The sequence below is a fragment of the Ranitomeya imitator genome, chromosome 4 (assembly GCF_032444005.1).
Source record: "Ranitomeya imitator isolate aRanImi1 chromosome 4, aRanImi1.pri, whole genome shotgun sequence".
Classification (NCBI taxonomy): domain Eukaryota; kingdom Metazoa; phylum Chordata; class Amphibia; order Anura; family Dendrobatidae; genus Ranitomeya; species Ranitomeya imitator.
In genome coordinates, this window is record NC_091285.1 from 52,230,733 (window position 1) to 52,245,351 (window position 14,619).

Sequence of the window (14,619 nt, forward strand, 5' to 3'; positions counted from 1 at the left end):
GGAAGGAGTGACCACAGACAGGCATCGAAGGCCTAAAATAATAACACATGGCTGTAGGCAATTTTAAATTGGTTCCAGGGGTACACGGGCAGCAGTGCCCTGGTCAGTGTAGTAGTAGTTGAAAGAATGGACCGCAGACAGGCATCGAAGGCCTAAAATAAAAAAATTGGGCTGGCTGTAGGCAATTTTAAATTGGTTCCAGGGGTACACGGGCAGCAGTGGTGTGGTCAGTGGAGGCCTAGTGGAAGGAGTGACCGCAGACAGGCATCGAAGGCCTAAAATAATAACACATGGCTGTAGGCAATTTTAAATTGGTTCCAGGGGTACACGGGCAGCAGTGCCCTGGTCAGTGTAGTAGTAGTTGAAAGAATGGACCGCAGACAGGCATCGAAGGCCTAAAATAAAAAAATTGGGCTGGCTGTAGGCAATTTTAAATTGGTTCCAGGGGTACACGGGCAGCAGTGGTGTGGTCAGTAGAGGCCTAGTGGAAGGAGTGACCGCAGACAGGCATCGAAGGCCTAAAATAATAACACATGGCTGTAGGCAATTTTAAATTGGTTCCAGGGGTACACGGGCAGCAGTGCCCTGGTCAGTGTAGTAGTAGTTGAAAGAATGGACCGCAGACAGTCATCGAAGGCCTAAAATAATAACACATGGCTGTAGGCAATTTTAAATTGGTTCCAGGGGTACACGGGCAGCAGTGGTGTGGTCAGTGGAGGCCTAGTGGAAGGAGTGACCGCAGACAGGCATCGAAGGCCTAAAATAATAACACATGGCTGTAGGCAATTTTAAATTGGTTCCAGGGGTACACGGGCAGCAGTGGTGTGGTCAGTGGAGGCCTAGTGGAAGGAGTGACCACAGACAGGCATCGAAGGCCTAAAATAATAACACATGGCTGTAGGCAATTTTAAATTGGTTCCAGGGGTACACGGGCAGCAGTGCCCTGGTCAGTGTAGTAGTAGTTGAAAGAATGGACCGCAGACAGGCATCGAAGGCCTAAAATAAAAAAATTGGGCTGGCTGTAGGCAATTTTAAATTGGTTCCAGGGGTACACGGGCAGCAGTGGTGTGGTCAGTAGAGGCCTAGTGGAAGGAGTGACCGCAGACAGGCATCGAAGGCCTAAAATAATAACACATGGCTGTAGGCAATTTTAAATTGGTTCCAGGGGTACACGGGCAGCAGTGCCCTGGTCAGTGTAGTAGTAGTTGAAAGAATGGACCGCAGACAGGCATCGAAGGCCTAAAATAAAAAAATTGTGCTGGCTGTAGGCAATTTTAAATTGGTTCCAGGGGTACACGGGCAGCAGTGGTGTGGTCAGTGGAGGCCTAGTGGAAGGAGTGACCGCAGACAGGCATCGAAGGCCTAAAATAATAACACATGGCTGTAGGCAATTTTAAATTGGTTCCAGGGGTACACGGGCAGCAGTGGTGTGGTCAGTGGAGGCCTAGTGGAAGGAGTGACCGCAGACAGGCATCGAAGGCCTAAAATAATAACACATGGCTGTAGGCAATTTTAAATTGGTTCCAGGGGTACACGGGCAGCAGTGGTGTGGTCAGTGGAGGCCTAGTGGAAGGAGTGACCACAGACAGGCATCGAAGGCCTAACATAACAAAAATGTCAATACAATGGTATTGTCAGTGGCAGGCATTGAAGGATGTCAGCGCATAGACTAAACATTGGTGGAGCTGTGAGATAATTTTGCAAGTGGTAGAGCACTGTTTGAGCTGGGGTGGGGGGAAACTGTCTTGTGGCCGGCGGTACAGGCCCAGGGCCCCTCATATTACAACGGTGTGTCTGACGTTGGGTGCGCACCACCACCGCCAGAGACACTTTATTGTACTAGGAGGGACCCAGTGGCAGTGCCGTCGACCAAAAGCGGGCTCACCCACCTCTTCAGACAAACTGCACTCTCACGGGTGCTGTCGCCAAGTGTCGATACCACGGCCCCGTGTGGGGAGTTTGGCCATTTAGTGAGGTGTAAACATGTCGTATGCTGGACAATCAGGTGCTGAAAATTACGAGATTGGAAAAGGCATTCAGAATAGTCCACAGGCAAGACCTTTTCATAGGAAAGCTAGGTGTCAGCCGGGCAAGGTGGGGCAAAAGATTTCGAAATCCAGTTGTGGTTCATTTTAATGAAGGTTAGATCATCTACATTTTGGGTAGCCAGACGAGTCCTTTTTTCTGTTAGTATTGAACCTGCAGCACTGAATACTCTTTCTGATAGGACACTAGCTGCCGGGCAAGCAAGCTCCTGCAATGCATATTCTGCCAATTCTGGCCAGGTGTCTAATTTTGATGCCCAGTAATCAAATGGGAATGACGGTTGAGGGAGAACATCGATAAGGGATGAAAAATAGTTTGTAACCATACTGGACAAATGTTGTCTCCTGTCACTTTGAATTGATGCTGCAGTACCTGTACTGTCTGCGGTCATAGCAAAATCACTCCACAACCTGGTCAGAAAACCCCTCTGGCCAACGCCACTTCTGATTTCTGCCCCTCTAACTCCTCTGGTCTGCTGGCCCCTGCAGCTCGTGTGAGAACGATCACGGGCGCTGTGTGCAGGGAATGCCAGAAGCAAACGGTCAACAAGAGTTGATTGTTTGGTTGCTAATATTAGTTCCAAGTTCTCATGTGGCATTATATTTTGCAATTTGCCTTTATAGCGAGGATTAAGGAGGCAGGCCAACCAGTAATCGTCATCATTCATCATTTTAGTTATGCGTGTGTCCCTTTTGAGGATACGTAAGGCATAATCCGCCATGTGGGCCAAAGTTCCAGTTCTCAAATCTGCGGTTGTGCTTGGTTGAGGGGCAGTTTCAGGCAAATCAACGTCACTTGTGTCCCTCAAAAAACCAGAACCCGGCCTTGCCGCGCCACCAATTTCCAGTGGCCCCGGAAAAGCTTCCTCATTAAAAATATAATCATCCCCATCATCCTCCTCGTCCTCCTCCTCCTCTTCGCCCGCTACCTCGTCCTGTACACTGCCCTGGCCAGACAATGGCTGACTGTCATCAAGGCTTTCCTCTTCCTCAGCTGCAGACGCCTGATCCTTTATGTGCGTCAAACTTTGCATCAGCAGACGCATTAGGGGGATGCTCATGCTTATTATGGCGTTGTCTGCACTAACCAGCCGTGTGCATTCCTCAAAACACTGAAGGACTTGACACATGTCTTGAATCTTCGACCACTGCACACCTGACAACTCCATGTCTGCCATCCTACTGCCTGCCCGTGTATGTGTATGCTCCCACAAAAACATAACAGCCCGCCTCTGTTCACACAGTCTCTGAAGCATGTGCAGTGTTGAGTTCCACCTTGTTGCAACGTCTATGATTAGGCGATGCTGGGGAAGGTTCAAAGAACGCTGATAGGTCTGCATACGGCTGGAGTGTACGGGCGAACGACGGATATGTGAGCAAAGTCCACGCACTTTGAGGAGCAGGTCGGATAACCCCGGATAACTTTTCAGGAAGCACTGCACCACCAGGTTTAAGGTGTGAGCCAGGCAAGGAATGTGTTTCAGTTGGGAAAGGGAGATGGCAGCCATGAAATTCCTTCCGTTATCACTCACTACCTTGCCTGCCTCAAGATCTACAGTGCCCAGCCACGACTGTGTTTCTTTCTGCAAGAACTCGGACAGAACTTCCGCAGTGTGTCTGTTGTCGCCCAAACACTTCATAGCCAATACAGCCTGCTGACGTTTGCCAGTAGCTGCCCCATAATGGGAGACCTGGTGTGCAACAGTGGCAGCTGCGGATGGAGTGGTTGTGCGACTGCGGTCTGTGGACGAGCTCTCGCTTCTGCAGGAGGACGAAGAGGAGGAGGAGGGGGTGCGAACGGCTACAGCCAATTGTTTCCTAGACCGTGGGCTAGGCAGAACTGTCCCAAACTTGCTGTCCCCTGTGGACCCTGCATCCACCACATTTACCCAGTGTGCCGTGATGGACACGTAACGTCCCTGGCCATGCCTACTGGTCCATGCATCTGTTGTCAGGTGCACCTTTGTGCTCACAGATTGCCTGAGTGCATGGACGATGCGCTCTTTAACATGCTGGTGGAGGGCTGGGATGGCTTTTCTGGAAAAAAAGTGTCGACTGGGTAGCTCGTAGCGTGGTACAGCGTAGTCCATCAGGGCTTTGAAAGCTTCGCTTTCAACTAACCGGTAGGGCATCATCTCTAACGAGATTAGTCTAGCTATGTGTGCGTTCAAACCCTGTGTACGCGGATGCGAGGCTAAGTACTTCCTTTTTCTAACCATAGTCTCATGTAGGGTGAGCTGGACTGGAGAGCTGGAGATCGTGGAACTAGCGGGGGTGCCGGTGGACATGGCAGACTGAGAGACGGTGGGAGATGGTATTGTTGCCACCGGTGCCCTAGATGCAGTGTTTCCTACTACAAAACTGGTTATTCCCTGACCCTGACGGCTTTGGCCTGGCAAAGAAACCTGCACAGATACTGCAGGTGGTGCGGAAAATGGTGGCCCTACACTGCCGGAAGGGATGTTGCGTTGCTGACTAGCTTCATTGGCCGAGGGTGCTACAACCTTAAGGGACGTTTGGTAGTTAGTCCAGGCTTGCAAATGCATGGTGGTTAAATGTCTATGTATGCAACTTGTATTGAGACTTTTCAGATTCTGTCCTCTGCTTAAGGTAGTTGAACATTTTTGACAGATGACTTTGCGCTGATCAATTGGATGTTGTTTAAAAAAATGCCAGACTGCACTCTTTCTAGCATCGGATACCTTTTCAGGCATTGCAGACTGAGCTTTAACCGGATGGCCACGCTGTCCTCCAACAGGTTTTAGCTTTGCCACGCGTTTTGGGCAAGATACGGGCCCGGCAGATGGAACCTGTTGCGATGTTGATGCCTGCTGCGGCCCCTCCTCCTCCGCTTCAGAACTGCTGCCGCCTGCACCCTGTTCCCCCAATGGCTGCCAATCGGGGTCAAGAACTGGGTCATCTATTACCTCTTCTTGTAGCTCGTGTGCAACTTCGTCTGTGTCACCGTGTCGGTCGGTGGTATAGCGTTCGTGATGGGGCAACATAGTCTCATCAGGGTCTGATTCTTGATCAGCACCCTGCGAGGGCAATGTTGTGGTCTGAGTCAAAGGACCAGGATAGTAGTCTGGCTGTGGCTGTGCATCAGTGCACTCCATGTCAGATTCAACTTGTAATGGGCATGGACTGTTAACTGCTTCACTTTCTAAGCCAGGGACGGTATGTGTAAAGAGCTCCATGGAGTAACCCGTTGTGTCGCCTGCTGCATTCTTCTCTGTTGTTGTTTTTGCTGAAGAGGACAAGGAAGCGACTTGTTCCTGACCGTGAACATCCACTAACGACGCGCTGCTTTGACATTTACCAGTTTCACGAGAGGAGGCAAAAGAGCTAGAGGCTGAGTCAGCAAGATAAGCCAAAACTTGCTCTTGCTGCTCCGGCTTTAAATGCGGTTTTCCTACTCCCAGAAAAGGGAGCGTTCGAGGCCTTGTGTAGCCAGACGACGAACCTGGCTCCACAGCTCCAGACTTAGAGGCAATATTTTTTTTCCCATGACCAGCTGATGCTCCACCACTACCACTACCCTCATTACCAGCTGACAATGAACGCCCCCGGCCACGACCTCTTCCACCAGACTTCCTCATTGTTTTAAAAACGTTACCAAACGAACGGTATTTGTTGCTGTCACACAACTTACACGGTGAGCTATAACTTCAGTATGATTTAGCTACCCCTTTACAGGTGGGTGAGACCACAACGAAAATCAGCCACAATGTTACACACTCTGTTGTTGTTGGCAACAAATGAGATGGCACACACGCAGGACTGTCACTGAAGCGCAAATGTAAATATTTATCTCCCACTGATTTGTGTTTGTTTTTTTTAAAAGGGAGACTTCAGAAAAAAAAAAATTAAAAAAAAATTATTTTTTACAGAAGAATTTATAAAACAAATAAAATGAAATGATTGTTTCAGGGAGAATTTAGGAAAAAAAAAAAAAAAAAGGCTTTGTAGGGCCCACTGAGTGAGAGAGGACGCACACAGGAGTCAGGAGTGGCACACAAGCCCAGAGGCCAATATTAATCTCCCACCGATTGATTTAGTTATTTTTTTTGGTAGATTTTGGAACCCAAATCAAGCAAAAAAATTAATAGGCTTTCTATGGCCCACAATTGGGGAGAGAGAGAGAGATGGCACACCCAGGAGTCAAGACTGGCACACAAGCAGAAGGGGCAATATGAATCTCCCACAGATTTTTTTTTTTTTTTTTTTTTCAGGGAGACTTGAGAGAGAAAAAAATACAAAAAAAATGATTTTTTTCAGGAATAATTTAGAAACCAAAGAAAATAAAATGATTGTTTCAGGGAGAATTTAGAAAACAAATAAAACAAAAAATAGGCTTTCTAGGGCCCACTGAGTGACAGATGACGCACACAGGAGTCAGGAGTGGCACACAAGCCCAGAGGCCAATATTAATCTCCCACTGATTGATTTAGTGATTTTTTTTGGTAGATTTTGGAACCCAAATCAAGCAAAAAAATTAATAGGCTTTCTATGGCCCACAATTGGGGAGAGAGAGAGAGATGGCACACCCAGGAGTCAAGACTGGCACACAAGCAGAAGGGGCAATATGAATCTCCCACAGATTTTTTTTTTCAGGGAGACTTGAGAGAAAAAAAAATACAAAAAAAATGATTTTTTTTCAGGAATAATTTAGAAACCAAAGAAAATAAAATGATTGTTTCAGGGAGAATTTAGAAAACAAATAAAACAAAAAATAGGCTTTCTAGGGCCCACTGAGTGACAGATGACGCACACAGGAGTCAGGAGTGGCACACAAGCCCAGAGGCCAATATTAATCTCCCACTGATTGATTTAGTGATTTTTTTTGGTAGATTTTGGAACCCAAATCAAGCAAAAAAATTAATAGGCTTTCTATGGCCCACAATTGGGGAGAGAGAGAGAGATGGCACACCCAGGAGTCAAGACTGGCACACAAGCAGAAGGGGCAATATGAATCTCCCACAGATTTTTTTTTTTTTTTTTTTTTCAGGGAGACTTGAGAGAAAAAAAAATACAAAAAAAATGATTTTTTTTCAGGAATAATTTAGAAACCAAAGAAAATAAAATGATTGTTTCAGGGAGAATTTAGAAAACAAATAAAACAAAAAATAGGCTTTCTAGGGCCCACTGAGTGACAGATGACTCACACAGGAGTCAGGAGTGGCACACAAGCCCAGAGGCCAATATTAATCTCCCACTGATTGATTTAGTGATTTTTTTTGGTAGATTTTGGAACCCAAATCAAGCAAAAAAATTAATAGGCTTTCTATGGCCCACAATTGGGGAGAGAGAGAGAGATGGCACACCCAGGAGTCAAGACTGGCACACAAGCAGAAGGGGCAATATGAATCTCCCACAGATTTTTTTTTTTTTTTTTTTTTTTCAGGGAGACTTGAGAGAAAAAAAAATACAAAAAAAATGATTTTTTTCAGGAATAATTTAGAAACCAATGAAAATAAAATGATTGTTTCAGGGAGAATTTAGAAAACAAATAAAACAAAAAATAGGCTTTCTAGGGCCCACTGAGTGACAGATGACGCACACAGGAGTCAGGAGTGGCACACAAGCCCAGAGGCCAATATTAATCTCCCACTGATTGATTTAGTGATTTTTTTTGGTAGATTTTGGAACCCAAATCAAGCAAAAAAATTAATAGGCTTTCTATGGCCCACTATTTGTGAGAGAGATGGCACGCTCAGGACTGGCACACAAGCCCAGAGGCCAATATTAATCTCCCATTTTTTTTTTTCCAGGAAAAATTTATAAACCCAATAAAAAAAATAATAATAAATAGGCTTTCTATGGCCCACTATCTGAGAGAGAGAGATGGCACGCTTAGGACTGGCACACAAGCCCAAAGCCCAATATTAATCTCCCACTGATTGATTGATTGATTTTTTCAGGTAGAATTATGAACCCAAATCAACCAAAAAAATAAATAGGCTTTCTATGGCCCACTATTTGTGAGAGAGATGGCACGCTCAGGACTGGCACACAAGCCCAGAGGCCAATATTAATCTCCCACTTTTTTTTTTCCAGGGAAAATTTATAAACCCAATAAAATAATAAAAAAATAGGCTTTCTATGGCCCACTATCTGAGAGAGAGAGAGATGGCACGCTTAGGACTGGCACACAAGCCCAAAGGCCAATATTAATCTCCCACTGATTGATTTAATGATTTTTTCAGGTAGAATTTAGAACCCAAATCAAGCAAAAAAATTAATAGGCTTTCTATGGCCCACTGAGTGAGAGATGGCACACACAGGAGTAAGGAGTGGCACACAAGCCCTGAGGCCAATATTTTTCTCCCACTGATTGATTGATTGATTTTTTCAGGTAGAATTAGGAACCCAAATCAACCAAAAAAATAAATAGGCTTTCTATGGCCCACTATTTGTGAGAGAGATGGCACGCTCAGGACTGGCACACAAGCCCAGAGGCCAATATTAATCTCCCATTTTTTTTTTTTTCCAGGGAAAATTTATAAACCCAATAAAAAAAATAATAATAAATAGGCTTTCTATGGCCCACTATCTGAGAGAGAGAGATGGCACGCTTAGGACTGGCACACAAGCCCAAAGGCCAATATTAATCTCCCACTGATTGATTGATTGATTTTTTCAGGTAGAATTATGAACCCAAATCAACCAAAAAAATAAATAGGCTTTCTATGGCCCACTATTTGTGAGAGAGATGGCACGCTCAGGACTGGCACACAAGGCCAGAGGCCAATATTAATCTCCCACTTTTTTTTTTTTTCAGGGAAAATTTATAAACCCAATAAAATAATAAAAAAATAGGCTTTCTATGGCCCACTATCTGAGAGAGAGAGAGATGGCACGCTTAGGACTGGCACACAAGCCCAAAGGCCAATATTAATCTCCCACTGATTGATTTATTGATTTTTTCAGGTAGAATTTAGAACCCAACTCAAGCAAAAAAATTAATAGGCTTTCTATGGCCCACTGAGTGAGAGATGGCACACACAGGAGTAAGGAGTGGCACACAAGCCCTGAGGCCAATATTTTTCTCCCACTGATTGATGTTGTGATTTTTTCTGGTAGATTTTGGAACCCAAATCAAGCAAAAAAATAAATAGGCTTTCTATGGCCCACTGAGTGAGAGATGACACAGACAGAGATGGCACTCTAGCAGAAATGTCAATCTTAATCTCCCACAAAAAAAAAAAAAAAAGGAACTGTCCTTCAATTACTATCTCCCTGCAGTAATCTCAGCCAGGTATGGCAGGCAGCAATAAGGAGTGGACTGATGCACAAATTAAATAAAAAGTGTGGACAAACAAACAAGATAGCTGTGCAGAAAGGAAGGAACAAGAGGATTTGTGCTTTGAAAAAAGCAGTTGGTTTGCACAGCGGCGTACACACAGCAATGCAGCTATCAGGGAGCCTTCTAGGGCAGCCCAATGAGCTACAGCGCTGAGGAAAAAAAAAAAAAAAGGAGCTTCCACTGTCCCTGCACACCGAAGGTGGTGTTGGGCAGTGGAAATCGCTACAGCACAAGCGGTTTTGTGGTTAATGGACCCTGCCTAACGCTATCCCTGCTTCTGACGAAGCGGCAGCAACCTCTCCCTAAGCTCAGATCAGCAGCAATAACATGGCAGTCGGCGGGAACTCCCCTTTATAGCCCCTGTGACGCCGCAGACAGCAAGCCAATCACTGCAATGCCCTTCTCTAAGATGGTGGGGACCAGGACCTATGTCATCACGCTGCCCACACTCTGCGTTTACCTTCATTGGCTGAGAAATGGCGCTTTTCGCGTCATTGAAACGCGACTTTGGCGCGAAAGTCGCGTACCGCATGGCCGACCACGCACAGGGGTCGGATCGGGTTTCATGAAACTCGACTTCGCCAAAAGTCGGCGACTTTTGAAAATGTTCGACCCGTTTCGCTCAACCCTAGTCACTAGTGATCCCTGTATAGTATATACAGAGCTCTTGTGCATAATGTCACTGTTAGGCTACATTCACATTTGCATTGTTGTGTGCTGCGTCGGCAAAGCAACGCACAACGGACGCAAAAACGCATGCAAAACGCAGCAAAACGCTGCGTTTTGTGACGCATGCATTCATTTTTATAGCGCAAAAAAAATGCAACAAGCTGCGTCCTCTGCGCCCTGACGCTTGCGCCGAAAAAACACATGCGTCACAAAATGCAACAAAACGCATGTCCATGCGCCCCCCATGTTAAATATAGGGGCGCATGTCGCATGCGTCGCCGCGGTTGCGCCCGACGCACCGCAAATGTGAACGTAGCCTTGCATAGTTACATAGTTATTAAGGTTGAAGGAAGACTATAAGTCCATCTAGTTCAACCCATAGCCTAACCTAACATGCCCTAACATGTTGATCCAGAGGAAGGCAAAAAAAACCCATGTGGCAAAGAGTAAGCTCCACATTGGGGAAAAAAATTCCTTCCCGACTCCACATACGGCAATCAGACTAGTTCCCTGGATCAACGCCCTATCAAGGAATCTAGTGTATATACCCTGTAACATTATACTTTTCCAGAAAGGTATCCAGTCCCCTCTTAAATTTAAGTAATGAATCACTCATTACAACATCATACGGCAGAGAGTTCCATAGTCTCACTGCTCTTACAGTATAGAATCCGCGTCTGTTATTATGCTTAAACCTTTTTTCCTCCAAACGCAGAGGATGCCCCCTTGTCCCGGTTTCAGGTCTATGATTAAAAAGATCATCAGAAAGGTCTTTGTACTGTCCCCTCACATATTTATACATTAAAATAAGATCACCCCTTAGTCTTCGTTTTTCCAAACTAAATAGCCCCAAGTGTAATAACTAGTGTTGAGCGATACCTTCCGATATCGGAAAGTATCGGTATCGGTTTGGATCGGCCGATATTCAAAAAATATCGGATATCGCCGATACCGATACCCGATCCCAATGCAAGTCAATGGGACCAAAATATCGGAATTAAAATACACCCTTTCTTTCCTTGTAGGTTCATTCTACATGAAGGAAAACAACTAAGAATAATGTAGGATGTATTGTGGGAGGTGGCGGAGACATTAAAGGCAATGAGGTTTAGCCCAATCAAATAGAATAGCATGTTTTTTGTTTTTTTTAAGACGTTCGGAGTGAAAAAGATATTGAGTATGTAAATTTTTTTTTATTTTGTCAGATATTGATGTTTCACTATTCCACGCCCTTCCCCTTCTTTTTTTTTCTTTTTTTTTTTTTACTTTTCCCACACTTTCATCTTCATCATCATCAGCATCTATGACATCAACTTCTTCTTCACCTTATTCATCTTCTTCTTCATCTTCTACCTATTTTTTTTTTTATTACATTCTTCATATTCATTTTATTCAACTATTATTATTCTTCCTATTCTACATATTCTTTTTATTCCACTGTTATTATTCTTCCTATTCTACTTCTTCATCATATTCTCATTTGTGACAGGCATTCCCGTAGTTGTTATCTATAAAAGTTGGAAGATTACACCTTCCGTTCTGCCAGTCACAAAAGTTACATTTGTCCGCGTTCAGTTTGGCCTGCAGCATCAGGCTTTATCCAGGGGCACCACGAGGAGGAACGGACTCACCCCCATACACTGCTTAGTCTTCTTCTGCATATAATTTAGATAATATCTTTTGCTCTGATATTAAGTCTTATGCTTAATGTTCTTCTGCTCTTTGTTCTGCAGCCTCTTGTTCTTCTGCTTCTCGGTCTTCCATGTCGTCGTCTCCAGGGTCGTCGTCTCCAGTGTCGTCATCTCCGCCGTCGTCGTCTCAGCCGTCGTCGTCTCCGCCGTCGTCGTCGTCGTCATCGGGGTGGTCTTCCGGGTCGTCGTCATCGGGGTGGTCTTCCGGGTTGTCGACGTTAGGGTCTTCAACTTGGAAATGTAGCAGAAGGTACAAGAAGGCTGAGAAAATGCCAAGAACCACCTGATGGAACTGGAACTCGGATGGCTACCCGAAGGTTCAAGAGCCTATGGAACTACCGAGGACCAGCTGACGTTACTGGAACCCGGTTACTAAGCAGGAGGTACCCGTGCTAAAAAGCACTACCAAGGACCGCCTGACGTTGGCGGAACTCGGATACCCAGAAGGAGGCACCTAAGCCAAAGGCTCTGCCCGGAACCAGCTGACGTTACTGGAACCAGGATGGGGAGCAGAAGGTACAAGAGCAAAAGACACTGCCGAGAACCAGCTGACGGTACTGGAACCCGGATGGGTAGCCGAAGGTCCAAGAGCCAATGGAACTACCAAGGACCAGCTGACGTTACTGGAACCTGGTTACTAAGCAGGAGGTACCCGTGCCTGAAAGCACTACCAAGGACCACCTGACGTTGGTGGAACTTGGATACCCAGAAGGAGGCACCTAAGCCAAAGGCTCTGCCCGGAACCAGCTGACGGTACTGGAACCAGGATGGGGAGCAGAAGGTACAAGAGCAAAAGACACTGCCGAGAACCAGCTGACGGTGCTGGAACCAGGTGGTGGACCCGAAGGCCCACAGGAGAGGAGAGAACAGCTAGGCCGCGAGGCAGCCGCAGTTACCGAACCCCAACAGTCCTACAGGGGGAGCTGGGCCTACTGGCACTACAGAACCAGCCTTGACTACCAGTTCACGCAGCCCACATAGGAAGCTCCTAAACTGGAGGCACCCTGGAGTTGGCTAACTCGACCGCACCACGACGGGGCAAGCATAGGCGTCTCAGTGAAGTTGACACAACCCGGAAACAGCTGACGGTGCTGAAACCAGGCTTGGCACGAGGGAGTACCTGTGACAAGAACACTGCCGAGAACCAGCTGGCGGTGCTGGAACCCGGATGCGTTGCCCCAGTGTGCAAGAGCCAATGGCACGACCGAGGACCAGCTGACGGTGCTGGAACCCGGTTACTAAGCTGTAGGTGCCCGCGCTTAAAAGCACTACCAAGGACCGCCTGGCGTTGGCGGAACTCGGATACCCAGGAGGAGGCACCTAAGCCAAAGGCTCGGCCCGGAACCAGCTGACGGTGCTGGAACCAGGTGGTGGACCCCAAGGCCCACAGGAGAGGAGAGAACAGCTAGGCCGCGAGGCAGCCGCAGTTACCGAACCCCAACAGTCCTACAGGGGGAGCTGGGCCTACTGGCACTACAGAACCAGCCTTGACTACCAGTTCACGCAGCCCACATAGGAAGCTCCTAAACTGGAGGCACCCTGGAGTTGGCTAACTCGACCGCACCACGACGGGGCAAGCATAGGCGTCTCAGTGAAGTTGACACAACCCGGAAACAGCTGACGGTGCTGAAACCAGGCTTGGCACGAGGGAGTACCTGTGACAAGAACACTGCCGAGAACCAGCTGGCGGTGCTGGAACCCGGATGCGTTGCCCCAGTGTGCAAGAGCCAATGGCACGACCGAGGACCAGCTGACGGTGCTGGAACCCGGTTACTAAGCTGTAGGTGCCCGCGCTTAAAAGCACTACCAAGGACCGCCTGGCGTTGGCGGAACTCGGATACCCAGGAGGAGGCACCTAAGCCAAAGGCTCGGCCCGGAACCAGCTGACGGTGCTGGAACCAGGTGGTGGACCCCAAGGCCCACAGGAGAGGAGAGAACAGCTAGGCCGCGAGGCAGCCGCAGTTACCGAACCCCAACAGTCCTACAGGGGGAGCTGGGCCTACTGGCACTACAGAACCAGCCTTGACTACCAGTTCACGCAGCCCACATAGGAAGCTCCTAAACTGGAGGCACCCTGGAGTTGGCTAACCCGACCGCACCACGACGAGGCAAGCATAGGTGTCTCAGTGAGCTTGACACAACCCGGAAACAGCTGACGGTGCTGAAACCAGGCTTGGCACGAGGGAGTACCTGTGACAAGAACACTGCCGAGAACCAGCTGGCGGTGCTGGAACCCGGATGCGTTGCCCCAGTGTGCAAGAGCCAATGGCACGACCGAGGACCAGCTGACGGTGCTGGAACCCGGTTACTAAGCTGTAGGTGCCCGCGCTTAAAAGCACTACCAAGGACCGCCTGGCGTTGGCGGAACTCGGATACCCAGGAGGAGGCACCTAAGCCAAAGGCTCGGCCCGGAACCAGCTGACGGTGCTGGAACCAGGTGGTGGACCCCAAGGCCCACAGGAGAGGAGAGAACAGCTAGGCCGCGAGGCAGCCGCAGTTACCGAACCCCAACAGTCCTACAGGGGGAGCTGGGCCTACTGGCACTACAGAACCAGCCTTGACTACCAGTTCACGCAGCCCACATAGGAAGCTCCTAAACTGGAGGCACCCTGGAGTTGGCTAACTCGACCGCACCACGACGGGGCAAGCATAGGCGTCTCAGTGAAGTTGACACAACCCGGAAACAGCTGACGGTGCTGAAACCAGGCTTGGCACGAGGGAGTACCTGTGACAAGAACACTGCCGAGAACCAGCTGGCGGTGCTGGAACTCGAATGCGTTGCCTTGCCTATTAAAGATTGTCTTCCTAGAGCCCCAACTAGCGGTGTTGGAGCAAAGGGTAAGCAGGGGGAGATGAGTGTAGGCCGAAGCCTGCACTGGAGGCAGCTTTGTGTCTGCGTTGCGTTTGC